We start from the raw sequence: 13464 nt of genomic DNA, 5'->3' as shown, positions 1-13464 counted from the left end.
TACATATATGCAGTAAATCAGTAAGCAACATATTTCTCTCACAGTTAGAATTCACAAGTCCAGAAATCATGTGTAGAAAATGGGAATGGCTCCTCTCGCTTTTACTCAACTTAGGGCTCTACTGATCTAGAAGTATTAGTACCAAAGAAGAATACTTCCACCAAGGAACACATTAATGGTTCCATTAATTTGAGAGATGAGACTGTCAGCTAGCCACTTCACAAGTCCTCGTGCCAATGAATCAAGAAACAAATAAAATAATACTTTATGGGCTAGGCAGATTTATCTTGACAATCAAGAGGAAATTAGATAGTCATCACAAAATAGTAGTAAGGAGGAGTACGCCTGGAATGCAGTAGATCCCCTGAGATGCCTTAGTAATCCCATATCCTGTGATAAACTTCAATGGAAAATTACAACAACCCAATAGGGCCAGGACTGTTAGTGGCTTAGACCTTTCAGGGATTAAGGTTTAGGTCACTCCAACAGGCAAGAAACCACAACCAGCTGAGATTTTTGCTGAGGGCAAAGACAATATGAAATGGGTAGTGGAAGAATGTAGTTATAAATACCAGCTATGACCATGTAAGCAGTTTTAGAAATAAGCACTGTAATAGTTAGGAGTATTTTATTTTGATACAAATACATTTTTGTGTATATTAACCAATTTTTTTCAGGCTCCCATTCTCCTAGTCAAATGTGATATACAATTTGTTGATAATATTTAAGCTCTCAGTGTTTAAGTAACTGGATATCAAAGAGGGAATAGTGAATCACCTAGAAGAGAGATGATTATTACCCAAAAATGGATAAAAGGAGTTTGTTTCCTGTTTTGGGGAGACAGCATGTTTCAATTGTATGAGGGATAGTTACATTGCTAGGTGGAAGCATAATGTTGTTATTGCTCTCATTTAAAAATTAAGCAGGCCAGGCACAGTGGCTCATGCCTGTAATCCCAGCACTTTGGGAGGCCGAGGTGGGCAGATCATTTGACGTTAGGAGTTCAAGAGCAGTCTGACCAACATGGAGAAACCCTGTTTCTACTTAAAATACAAAATTAGCTGGGTGTAGCCCGGTGTGGTGGCACATGCCCGTAATCCCAGCTACTTGGGAGGCTGAGGCAGGAGAATCGCTTGAACCTGGGAGTCGGAGGTTGTGGTGAGCTGAGATCACACCATTGCACTCCAGCCTGGGCAACAAGAGAGAAACTCCATTTCAAAAAAAAAAAAAAAATTAAGCTAGGCCGAATGCGGTGGCTCACGCCTGTAATCCCAGCACTTTGGGAGGCCAAGATGGGCAGATCATTTGAGGTCAGGAGTTCAAGACCAGCCTGGCCAACATAGTGAAATCCTGCCTCTACTAAAAATACAAAAATTAGCTGGGCATGGTGGCCCACACCCGTAATCCCAGCTACTCGGGAGGCTGAGGCAGAAGAACTGCTTGAACCCAGGAGATGGAGGTTGCAGTGAGCCAAGATTGTTCCACTGCACTCCAGCCTATGCAACAGAGTGAGCTCCTTCTCAAAAAAAAAAAAAAAAATTAAGCCAAATATGGTTCAGAAAGGTATATAGAGATATTTAGTTGACAAGGAATCAACTGTGGTGGATTTGTATTGTGTTAACTTAGCTAAGCTGAACTACATCTCCCAGAATCCCTTCATTGCAGAGCTCTAAATTAGTATGGGCCATAAGAGACATCATTATTTTTAAGAAACATATTGTTTAACTAGTGAAGTAACTTTCCAACTGATCTTCAGTTATTTCTGAAACATTAAAAATACCCAATTAAAAATAGTGGATTAATTTAAAAAAATTGTAAAGCATTCATACCATGGAATATTATACAGCTATTAAAAAGCACACTGTGGAAATTTATTTTCTGGAATGGACAGATGTCCAAAATAGCTGTTTTTTTCTGAGACAGAGTCTCACTCTGTCACTCAGGGTAGAGTGCAGTGGTGCAGTCATGGCTTACTGCATTCTTGACCTCCTGGGCTCAAGCAATCCTCCTGCCTCAGCCTCCCGAGTAGCTGCGACTACAGGCACATGCCACCTTACCTGGCTAATTTTTGTGTTTTTTTATTGTAGAGATAGGGTTTCACTATGCTGATTAGGCTGGTCTCGAACTCCTGGGCTCAAGAGATCCACCCACCTTGGTCTCCCAAAGTGCTGGGATTATAGGCATGAGCCACCATGCCCGGCCTCCACAATAGGCTTAAAATGAAGAAAATCAGACCATAAGATTGTATGTAGAGTACTGGCTTATTTGTTATTGTATGCATTTTCCACTGGAAAAAAGTCTGAAGGAACATAAAGATGACTGTGTCTATGTGATGTGATTATAGATTATTTTTCCCTTCTTTGAAACTACTTGTATTTCCTGATTTTTCTGTAATAAGCATATATTACTTTTGTAACCTAAAATAAACTTTTATAATAGTACTTTGTAAGAACACAAAGTACTTTCTGGTCTTACATCAGCACATCTGTCTCTCTACCCAGGTGTCCACTGCTGTATTCTGTAAGAGATGCATAATAATGCTTCTCATATTTGCTTACATTCAAGTAGGAGTGATTGGATGTTTATTACTATGTACCATTACACAGCCAATTGTAATATCAGAAACTCAGTGTCTCAAATTCAGGGACAAAATATTTTTCACCAGGGAATTCCTACCACCTCTCACAGTGCTGGCACATAGTAGGACTCATTAAATAAGTTGAATGAATCAATAAATGAACCCCTGATTCTTCCATTTCCTTTGATCCTTCAAGGTGTCATCTTAGCAATTGTACTTCCTTAATGTTTATTTAGTTTGTTCCCTCTTTTCTACCTCCACCACCACTTATTAATTCAGATCCACATGATGTCCTGCCTCTATTTCTCTCTACATTGCAGCCAAGGTGCATTGTTTAAGAAACTGAACAAATCTCATTATGCCAATCAAGATACTGTCTTTACTGCTAGCTAGAGAGAAGTAAGTAGCTAAACAGGAAGTAAAATTTGGTTCTTTTTATTCACTACTGCCTTCTTCGCTATGTTACAACTCCTTTCCATATTTTAATACTTGTTTTGTGGAAATACGCCTAATCTCACACACTTCCCTCCGTTTCCTTGCCAAGATGGGAATCAATGACAGCAGGCAGGGCCGGGCACGGTGGCTCATGCCTGTAATCCCAGCACATTCGGTGGCGGAGGCCAGTGGATAACCTGAGGTTGAGACTTCGAGACCAGCCTGGCCAACATGGCAAAACTCCATCTCACTAAAAATACAAAATTAGCTGAGCGTCGTGGTAGGCATCTGTAATCCAAGCTACTCGGGAAGCTGAGGCACGAGAATCACTTGAACCCGGGAGGTGGAGGCTGCCGTGAACCGAGATTTCGCCACTGCATTCCAGCCTGGGCAACAGAGACTCTGTCTCGAAAACAAACAAACAAAAAGACAGTAGGCAGTAGTGTTGGTAATGACAACGTTCATCACTCATTCATTCATTCATCAAGCACTTATGGATCATGTAGCAGAAACAAGCTGTCCTAAATGCTGTCAGTGCCAAGATAACCAGTGCATAACTCTTATCCCCAAGAAACTGTTATCCTAGTCTGAGGAGAATGCACGCTATGGCAGAACTGCCTGAGAAGCACATGCCTATTGGAGGTTTGGGCCAATTGGGCTTTGAGAGACCTGAGGAAATAGTGATTAATTCTCACAGGTAGGCAGTGCACAGTGGCTCACGCCTGTAATCACAGCATTTTGAGAGGCCGAGGCGGGTGGATCACTTGAGGTCAGGAATAGGAGGTCAGGAACGGCCTGGCCAACATAGTGAAACCCCGCCTCTACTAAAAATACAAAAATTAGCTGGGCGTGGTGGCGCATGCCTGTAATCCCAGTTACTTGGGGGCTGAGGCAGGAGAATCGCTTGAACCCAGGAGGCAGAGGTTGCAGTGAGCCGAGATCGCACCATTGCACTCCAGCCTGGGCGACACAGCAAGACACTGTCTCAAAAAAAAAAATTCTCAAACAGGTAGGGAAAAGGCAGGCTTACAGAAGTGCTCACATTTGAGCTGGAGCATTGATAGAAGAGATGGATTCCTCGGTTGGGAAAAGGCTTTCAGGCATTCGGACAAGGCTGAGCAAAGGCGGAGAGATGGGAAAGCCCCAAAGGTGGTAACAGAGTGATGGTGATGATGGAGGACTAAAAGTGGAGATGCGACCTAAAAAAGAAGAAGCCTGACTAGACAGGGTCTTTCAATGTTATGATGCTTTTAGATTTCATTATATAGGCATAAAGAAGTATTGAAGGATTTTAAAACTTGAATTGATTAGTATTGTGTTTGGAAGAATAGATGGAATGACAGAAAGACTTGAGGCAGAGAAACCTTTTAGGACCTTAGTGTGGAAGTCCAGATGAGAGACAGCGAGGGGCTGAGACAGACTGGGAGTGAGGAGAGCAGGGAGGGTGGTGGTAAAGCAAAAGATATAAAAGACCTTTTTTTTTTCTTTTCTGTGAGCCGGCGTCTCACTCTGTCGCCAGGCTGGAGTGCAGTGGCTCAATCTCGGCTCACTGCAACCTCTGACTCCCTGGTTCAAGCGATTCTCCTGCCTTAGCCTCCTGAGTAGCTGGGATTACAGGTACCTGCCACCACACCCAGCTAATACTTTTATTTTTAGTAGAGATGGGGTTTCACCATGTTGGCCAGGATGGCCTCGATCTCCTGACCTTGTGATCCGCCAGCCTTGGCCTCCCAAAGTGCTGGGATTACAGGTGTGAGCCACTGCACCCCACCATAAGATCTTTCTGTGCAGATAGAAATATGAGAATTTGATTAAAAATAAATATAGAGCTTGAACACTCTGGAAAGAGAGGGCTCTGATGAAAATGAATTGTGTAACAATGGCTCCAGGCAACACTACAGCTGTGTCCAAGAGCTGGACCAGGGAAGGCTTTTCCTGGAACCAGAGAAAGAGAATGGGAAAATGGCCAGGACAGAGCAGTAATTCCATGGATAGCAAGAGGCAAAGTCAGAACAGAGCTTCTGCACCCCAGGGACTCTGATTATACATGCACCCCTCCCATCACCCCCAACCCACCCAAGCCTCACAGAGGGGCATGCAAGGAGTGGGAAACAGAGGTTCTGCCACCTGCCTGATGAGAACTATTATTCTAGAAGGACCCTCCAGGAGGGACCTAGGCAGAGTTGGGAAGATGGTCGCTGGAGCATGGGAAAGAGGTTTAGGGTTGGAGATCCAGGAATCAGCAGCATGTAGAGGATAATGGAAGTCATCACAGTGGAAGAATGTGTCTACACGTGAGGTGGAACTGGTCAGGGTTGTTATTGGGAGGGTCATAGACCTCCTTGCAGAGCTGATAAAAGCTATGAACTCCTTCCTAGAAAAATGCACGTGCACACAGACACACACACACACACACCAAATGTAGTGTATAATTACAGGAAATTCACAGAGTAAAGTCAAAAGAGTGAGAGAGAAGAAAGCTGAAGATGGATGCCTAGGGAATCACCCCCATAATTAGGAGGATACTACAAAGTAAATACAGCAAGATCAAAGGAACAGAAGAGCCAAGGGAGCGGTAGCAAAGAAGCCTTGGAAAGGGAAGTTTCCAGCATGTCAGATAGATTGAAATTGAAAGAAGACATTTAGCTTGACAATTAGACATTGGTGATTTTTGACCAGTAAGTACAACATATCGTCAAGCACACAGTATCATAATGACTTAAGTTACTGAGCACAGTGCCTGGGACATGGTATCATGATAAATGCTTGTAAATATTTGATGAATTAATTAATTTCAGTAGCATGTTGGCAGGAGAAGCCAGATTGCAGGGGGGAGAAGTAGTGATAGGAATTTTTAAAATAATAGCAGTGAATGATTCATGGCACCCAACACAGCTGGGTATGAACAGAAGAAGAGAGCTGAAGTGGTAATGACAGAGGTTTTTATGGATGATGAGACTTGGGCATGTTTGTGTAAGATGAGAGAATAAAACTGTGGAGAGGAAGGGACCAAGGATGTCAGAGGGAAGGGAAGGAGTTCAGTAACTGAACAAAATTAGGGCCATGGCAAGAGAGTATGGGATAGAGTTCAACAGAGGTAAAATTTACCTTGGAAAAGATGCATGCCATCTTCTAAAGAAAAGAGAGCCGAAAGAAGATTAGAGGTATAAGGCAACTAACAGTTAGGATTTACTAGGCACAGGAATTATATTAGGTTGTCTTACTTAATCCATCCAACAATTTTTTGGAGTAGGCATTATTAGTTTCATTTTTTAGATAAGAAAACTGAGGCTCATATAAATCAGGCAACATGCTCAAGTTGACACAGCCAGAAATTGATAGAGCTCCAGTTTACCAATTTCAAAGCCCATGCTTTTACATACATTCAAGTTTTGAGGTGCCAAAGATGAAAAGGGAGTTACAGAAGTTCATAACTGATAGTTTCTACATTTACAGATATTATAAAGCTGCTGGGAGTGAGAGTGAGTGTTGCATTAGGAAGAGAGGTAAAGAGTTGGGAGCTGTCCTCTGTGAAGAATAAATTGTTTTGCAACATTAGGGACCCAGGTTAAAGCAAAAAAACACTCACACAGGCACATAGATATTAAAATGTGTTAAAGAAAAATAACTGTAGATCTACACGTTTTTTACCTCACTTGCAAAGCTGTTGCAATTCAACTAAATAACAACAGCATTTTTCTACAGCTGCCCACATGTAATTCCTTTCTGTGGCCAGAGTAGGGCAGGAGTTCTCTTTCATAGGAATCATAGTCCTGCATAATTTTATCCTCATCAAAGTGTATTTTTGATACTTTGAGATTTACAAACTATAGTCGCAAGCATTATGAAAAGGCAAACTTATTTTAAAGAAACTTGCCTCAATGCTGTGATCAAGTAAATGCAATTAAACATTACATAAATGGGAAAAGCTGCATCCCACAGCATACGAGCATATCTTTAAAATGCAAATGATTTACTTCTTTAATGATGAAAGAAAAAATCTTGTGAAAGCATCATTTTCAGATGAATAAAACATCAAACCCAGGGTATTTTTTATATCTAGTTGTCTTACAAATATTTTACATACAGGCTTGTAAACTAAAAAAGAAAAAAGTATATTTGGCACGTTTTGGTAATTGAATCTTAAAAATAAATAATTTCTAGCTAAGCTTTCAAAAGTATACTTACTAGATTTCATTTTTCAATTCAGAAATTTAAAGAGAATTAATAATAAAAATGGTCCACAACACCATTATACAGACGATTCCTTTTTTAAAAAAATAAGATGGCATGTTTGGAGTTATAAATTCAAAGAGTACAAATAATTTTAAAAATGCAAAGCAAATGTCACCTTCCCCTTATCATCTTCTCCCCTCCCCTATTCCTTCTCCCTGAAAGTAACCACTGTTAGATTCTTGGATTGAAGAACACTTTCCCAAGGAATGTTTTACCCTAAGATTAGGAATGGCATTTAAAACAACAGGCTTTAATCACTTCAAAAGAATTTGAACCAGAACCCAGGTTGCAATTTGATTGCACATGTGAAATGTGGCAATGGCGGCTGGGCGCGGTGGCTCAAGCCTGTAATCCCAGCACTTTGGGAAGCTGAGGCGGGTGGATCATGAGGTCAGGAGATCGAGACCATCCTAGCTAACACGGTGAAATCTCGTCTCTACTAAAAATACAAAAAATTAGCCGGGCGCAGTGGCGGGCGCCTGTAGTCCCAGCTACTCGGGAGGCTGAGGCAGGAGAATGGCGTGAAGCCGGGAGGCGGAGTTTGCAGTGAGCCGAGATCGTGCCACTGCACTCCAGCCTGTGTATACAGCGAGACTCCGTCTCAAAAAAAAAAAAAAAAAAAAAAAAAAGAAGAAGAAATGTGGCAATGGCCTCAGAACCAAAACCCCGAGTAAATGGCCAGCTATTCCCCCACCATTCCCACCGACACCTTTCAGAGGGAATGAGAAATCAAAGTGCCTGCTCACCTCCAGAAATGATCTTTCCAGAGGTAAAATATTTGGGGTATGCTTAAGCAGCAGCTGTTCTGCTGTCTGCCAGAAGCCCAGAAAAAAGACTCTGTCGCCAGGGCTGTCAATATGGTCCTTTCTTACACACTGAGATCAATTTAACAAAACAACACAAAAATATGCTGGCTTAGAAATGACAAGGAATTTAGCCATACACGTTGAAGAGAAAAGTGTGTTTTACATACATCCTGAATAAAGTATCTAACTTTTAAAGAATGTTGTAAAATATTTCCATATGTACATTATATCAAAGTACTTTCCCCAAGTTCAGTTGAAAGGAAATACCCAGAGCATTAGGCCCATCACAAATGATGTCTCCAGTTGTGGTTTTCAGATGCCCTGCCATGCATTTGCCCAGAGCTAATCAAAGACAGCTTGATACTATCAGCCAGTGTGTGTGTATGGGGGTGTGTGTGTGTAATTCCTTACAAAGAGAAAAAAAAAATCATTTTGGGTAAAACATGATACAGGAGGATATCAGTTGGCTTTTTGGTTTATTTCCAATATTATCACTGCTCTTCAATCACTCTAAATGAGAAGACTTCATCCTGGCCATCTTGATGCATTTTCTGTGTTTCTCTGCAAGTAGGTAAGAAGGCAGCTCTTGTACTGCAAGCAGGAAAGAGGCTTACTGAGCATCTCTACCATGAACCATGTGCTCTGCGATGTGGACAACACAAGGTATTTCAGCAACCCTCCGAACCTCTGAAATTATGATTATTTATCTTCATTTTTACAGGTGAGGTGACTAAGATGGAAAGAAGGTAAGAAAATTGCTCAGTCATCTAACTGGTTAATGGTAGACCTATGATTTAAACCCATGTTTGTCTAATGCCCAATCGTACACAGTTTGTAACACATCGTTGTGAAAGGGCAGTTCAAGATCCATCTGGGTGAAAATCAGCTAGGAGATCTGTTACCATGAAAGTTCTTGGCCTGACTTTCAGAGGTTCTGATTGGGGACATCTTTGATGGAGCTTGGGTATCTGAATTTTAACAAGTTTCCCAGAAGAATCCTAAGTGAATCTAAAGTGTGAGAACCACTGACAATATTGTTAAGCTCAGATTTTTGAAACAGAAAAGGAAATTTCAGAAGACAAACCTCATGGGAGCTTCTGATGTCGATTTCTGCCAAGACATGGCAATCCCAAGTGTTTTCTTCACTGCCGATCCTGTCCTTTGCATTACCTCTTAGCTTTGTGTTACATTGAGTAGAGTGATCCTTGACTCCAAACAGATTGAGTTACCAGCTTCCTCTGCTTAAAATTCCCTCAGCAGAAGTCAGTCTTTCAACCCACCATCAGCAATTACAAAACCAAAAATATAAATACTCCTTGAGGAGGGAACATGTTGACTCACATGAAATGAACATGTGCGTGGGTTTGGATGCCTCGGCCAGGGGTTCTGGGATTATGTCCAGAAAGGGAGGATACATTTAGGGTTAGCATGCCCCTTGGTCCCCTGAACTCTTTGCTTTTGGGGTGGGATATTGGCAGGTGAAAGCCAGAGCAGCGCCCTCTAAAGCATGGGACCCAGAGGAGAGGCCCCTTGTCTGAGGGCCGCACTGGTCCTAGAGATGAATGGTAAGGACCCACACAACCTGGTGTCTGGAGAACTCCCTAACCTCATTTCTGTTGCGCTTTCCCTCAGCTTCAGGACCTCCTCCTGCCTCCGGACTATTCTCTGCTGGAAAGCTCTTTCCCACATATCCTTATGGCCACCCTCCTCACTGCCTTCAGGTCTTTGCTTCAATGTCCCCTTCTTGGGGAAGCCTCCCCTCACCAGGATATTCAAACTGCAACCCTCTACTTCCACCCTGCATTCTATCCCCTTTATCTGCTCTCTCTCTCTCTCTCTATATATATATATACTTTTTTTTTTTGATATGGAGTCTCGCTCTGTCCCCCAGGCTGGAGTGCAGTGGCGCGATATCGGCTCACTGCAACCTCCGCCTCCTGGGTTCACGCCATTCTCCTGCCTCAGCCTCCTGAGTAGCTGGGACTACAGGTGCCTGCCACCATGTCTGGCTAATTTTTTTGTATTTTTTAGTAGAGGCAGGGTTTCACCGTGTTAGCCAGGATGGTCTCGATCTCCTGACCTCGTGATCCGCCCGCCTCGGCGTCCCAAAGTGCTGGGATTACAGGCGTGAGCCACCGTGCCCGGCAACTGCTTTATATTTTGTATAGCATTTATTGTTCATATGTTTTTTACTTACTTACCTATTGACATATTACTTATTCCTTCATTCATTTATTGTCTGTCAGCCCTCACTGGAAGGTAATCTCCAGTAAGGCAGGGATTTTTGTCTATTTTGTTCATCTTAGTGCCTATATTAGCATTTTGTACATAGTCAACAAAGTGTAAATAATACTTGACTGATTGTGAAGAAATTTTAAAAACCAGGGGCTTGGTGTCTTTCCCATCTTACACTGGAGCAGGATATCCTGGCTGTCACTGGCGGACGGCGTGAACTCAGAGATAATGTCGAATGGAGTAAGGGAGAATGATGACGATTTTCATTTAGCAACCTTATCCTCTTTCATCTCCCCCAAATTGTCAAAAAAATGAAACTTCCTGAGGGAATCCCTTGAGAATGAAGCAGAGAGCATGGTTGAAGAGGCAGCAATCAACGCCTTATTTTATCCACGGGATAAACAAGCGGCAAGACTCGATGACTCTCTCTTTTGCTTGTTCTCTCTTAAAAACAGAATTGTAGGGCCGGGCGCGGTGGCTCATGTCTGTAATCCCAGCAATTTGGGAGGCCAAGGCGGGTGGATCACCTGAGGTCAGGAGTTCGCGACCAGCCTGACCAACAAGGCGAAACCCCGTATCTACTAAAAATACAAAAATTAGCTGACCGTGGTGGTGGGTGCCTGTAATCCCAACTACTCGGGAGGGTGAGGCAGGAGAATCACTTGAACCCAGGAGGTGGAGGTTGCAGTGAGCTGAGATTGCGATTGCGCCATTGCATTCCAGTCTGGGCAACAGAGTGAGACTCTGTCTCAAGAAAAAAAAAAAAAAAAAAGAGAGAGAGAGAGAATTGCGGGAATTACCAATCAGGAAAATATTTCAACATAAAAATATATTAGCTTAAAATTCTATGGAGGAAATGGAATGGTAATATATGTCAAAAAGAAAAAGGGGTGACACAGTGGCTCACATCTATAATTCCATTGCTTTGGGAGGCCGGGGCAGAATTGCTTTGAGGCCAGGAGTTTGAGACCAGCCTAGGCAACGTAGCAAGACTCCATCTTTTTTTTCTTTTTTAAAACAAAAACCATTTTACAAATTAGCCACGTGTGGTGGTACATGCCTATAGTCCCAGCTGCTTGGAAGGCTGAGGCAGAGGACTGCTTGAGCCCAAAAGTTTGATGTTGCAGTGAGCCAGGATGGCACCATTAAACTCCAGCCCAGTCAATAGAGCAAGACCCTGTCTCTAAAAAAACAAAACAAAACAAAATGGAAGAAAAAAGAACGAATATAAAACTTCCAAATGTTAGAAAAGCTTGTTCCTGTCTTTTTGAAAATGGCTACTATACCATAAAAAAGAACAATATCATGTCCTTTGCAGGAACATGGATGGAGCTGGAGGCCATTATCCTTAGCAAACTAATGCAGGAATGGAAAACCAAATTCTGCATGTTCTCACTTATAAGTGGGAGCTAAATGATGAGGACACATGGACACATAGAGGAAAACACACACTGGGGCCTACTGCAGGGTAGAGGGTGGGAGGAGGGAGAGGACCAGGAAAAATAACTAATGGGTACTAGGCTTAATACCTGCGTGATAAAATAATCTATACAACAAACTCCCATGACATAAGTTTACCTATATAACAAATCTGCACATATACCACTGAACTTAAAAGTTAAAAATAAATAAATAAATACATATACAAAAACTCAAAAAAATGGTTATGGAGATTTTGATATGCTTAAAAATTGATAAAACAGTTCTCTTTAAAATTATTAAAATGTTCACTCTGTTGGAAATGATATCCTTTGCAAGGATTTACATTTTGAATGAAAAGTTTTAGATGACAATCTGAAAATGTGCAAGAGTCTACATAACTTTCCAAAATGTTAAGGGGTACTCAAGTAAAAAGAAATATTTAAAGATCATTGCACTGTACCATTGTTTTAGTGGTATGTTGCTATGTAACAAATCACCTCAAAATTGAATGGAATTTAAAAAGCAGCCATTTTATTTTTTCCCACCATCCATTGGGCTGATTAGACTTAGACTTAACAAGGCAGTTTTCTACTGGTCTTGCTTAAGGTCTCTCATGCAGTTGCAGTCAGATGGCAGCTGTGGCTAGAAGCAGAGTTGTCTAGAGCAGGGTCCCAAACTATGAGCTAAGAGGCCAAATCTGACCTGACATCAGTTTTTGTAAATAAAATTTTATTGGAACATAGCCATGAACATTTGTTTATGTATCGTCTATGGCTACTGACACTCTACAATGGCAGAATTGAGTAGTTGTGACAGAGACCATATGGCCTGTGACATCTTTATATGACTTACACTAAGATGCAATAAAGACGTGAATTTTCTTCAAGACCATTTGTTCTTTAGGCAAGTCAAGCTGTAAGCTTATTTTCAACCCTAGAATGAGAGAGAGTTGAGAGAGTAAAGCCTTCAGGCTATTTGCACAGGCCAAGGAATATAGAAGCTGAATGAATATCAAGGGAATTTGGTCAGTAAATTTGATCCTTTTCCTCCTTAATGGTAGGTGGTTGGTGCCTAAATTATCTAGGGGATTGCATAATTTAAATATCCCCTAATGTAGAGGAGGATTTATTTGCTCCTAACCAAAACAGTTTAGGAAAGCTTTTCTTTTGCTGGTCTCCCTTAGGATGGAAAAGTAGCCCTGGGGCCACACAGGTATAGTAAATCTATGTGCTGACGGGGATGTTCCTTCTTAGTGATTAACAGTTCACACTTTTCAGGTTTATTGGCCTTTAAATATTGAGAGTGAATTGGATTGCCTGAATTGATTTTGTTTTTCATAAAAACTATTTCTCAACTTACGGCATTTGCACATGTTGGTTTCTATGTCCAGAGTATTCTCCCTTTTTGTCACCCAGCCAACACCTACTTATCTTTGTTGTGGGCTTAAACATCACTTTCTCAGAAAAAGCCTCCCTTAACTCCCCCATGAGGTTCCCTTTCCACATCGTTTCACAGCACTGTGGACTTTCTTTTTGTGAGTCTAATCCCAGTGTGTGCAACAACAAATGTTATTTATATGTTCCCCATTTAACATTGTCTCTCCTGTGTGCCATGAGGCCAAGGGAAGAGTCTCATCTGCTTTGTTGACTACTGTATTAACAATTATCCAGCATCATAGTTTCTGGTACATGGTAGTTTCTAATAAATATTTACCGAGTAAATGAATGAAAGCTAAAGCAATTATAAAAGAAT

This window comes from Gorilla gorilla, chromosome 3 (genome assembly GCF_029281585.2).
Source record: "Gorilla gorilla gorilla isolate KB3781 chromosome 3, NHGRI_mGorGor1-v2.1_pri, whole genome shotgun sequence".
NCBI lineage: Eukaryota > Metazoa > Chordata > Mammalia > Primates > Hominidae > Gorilla > Gorilla gorilla.
The sequence above is the reverse complement of the archived record's forward strand: the minus strand, read 5'-3'. Positions refer to the sequence as shown.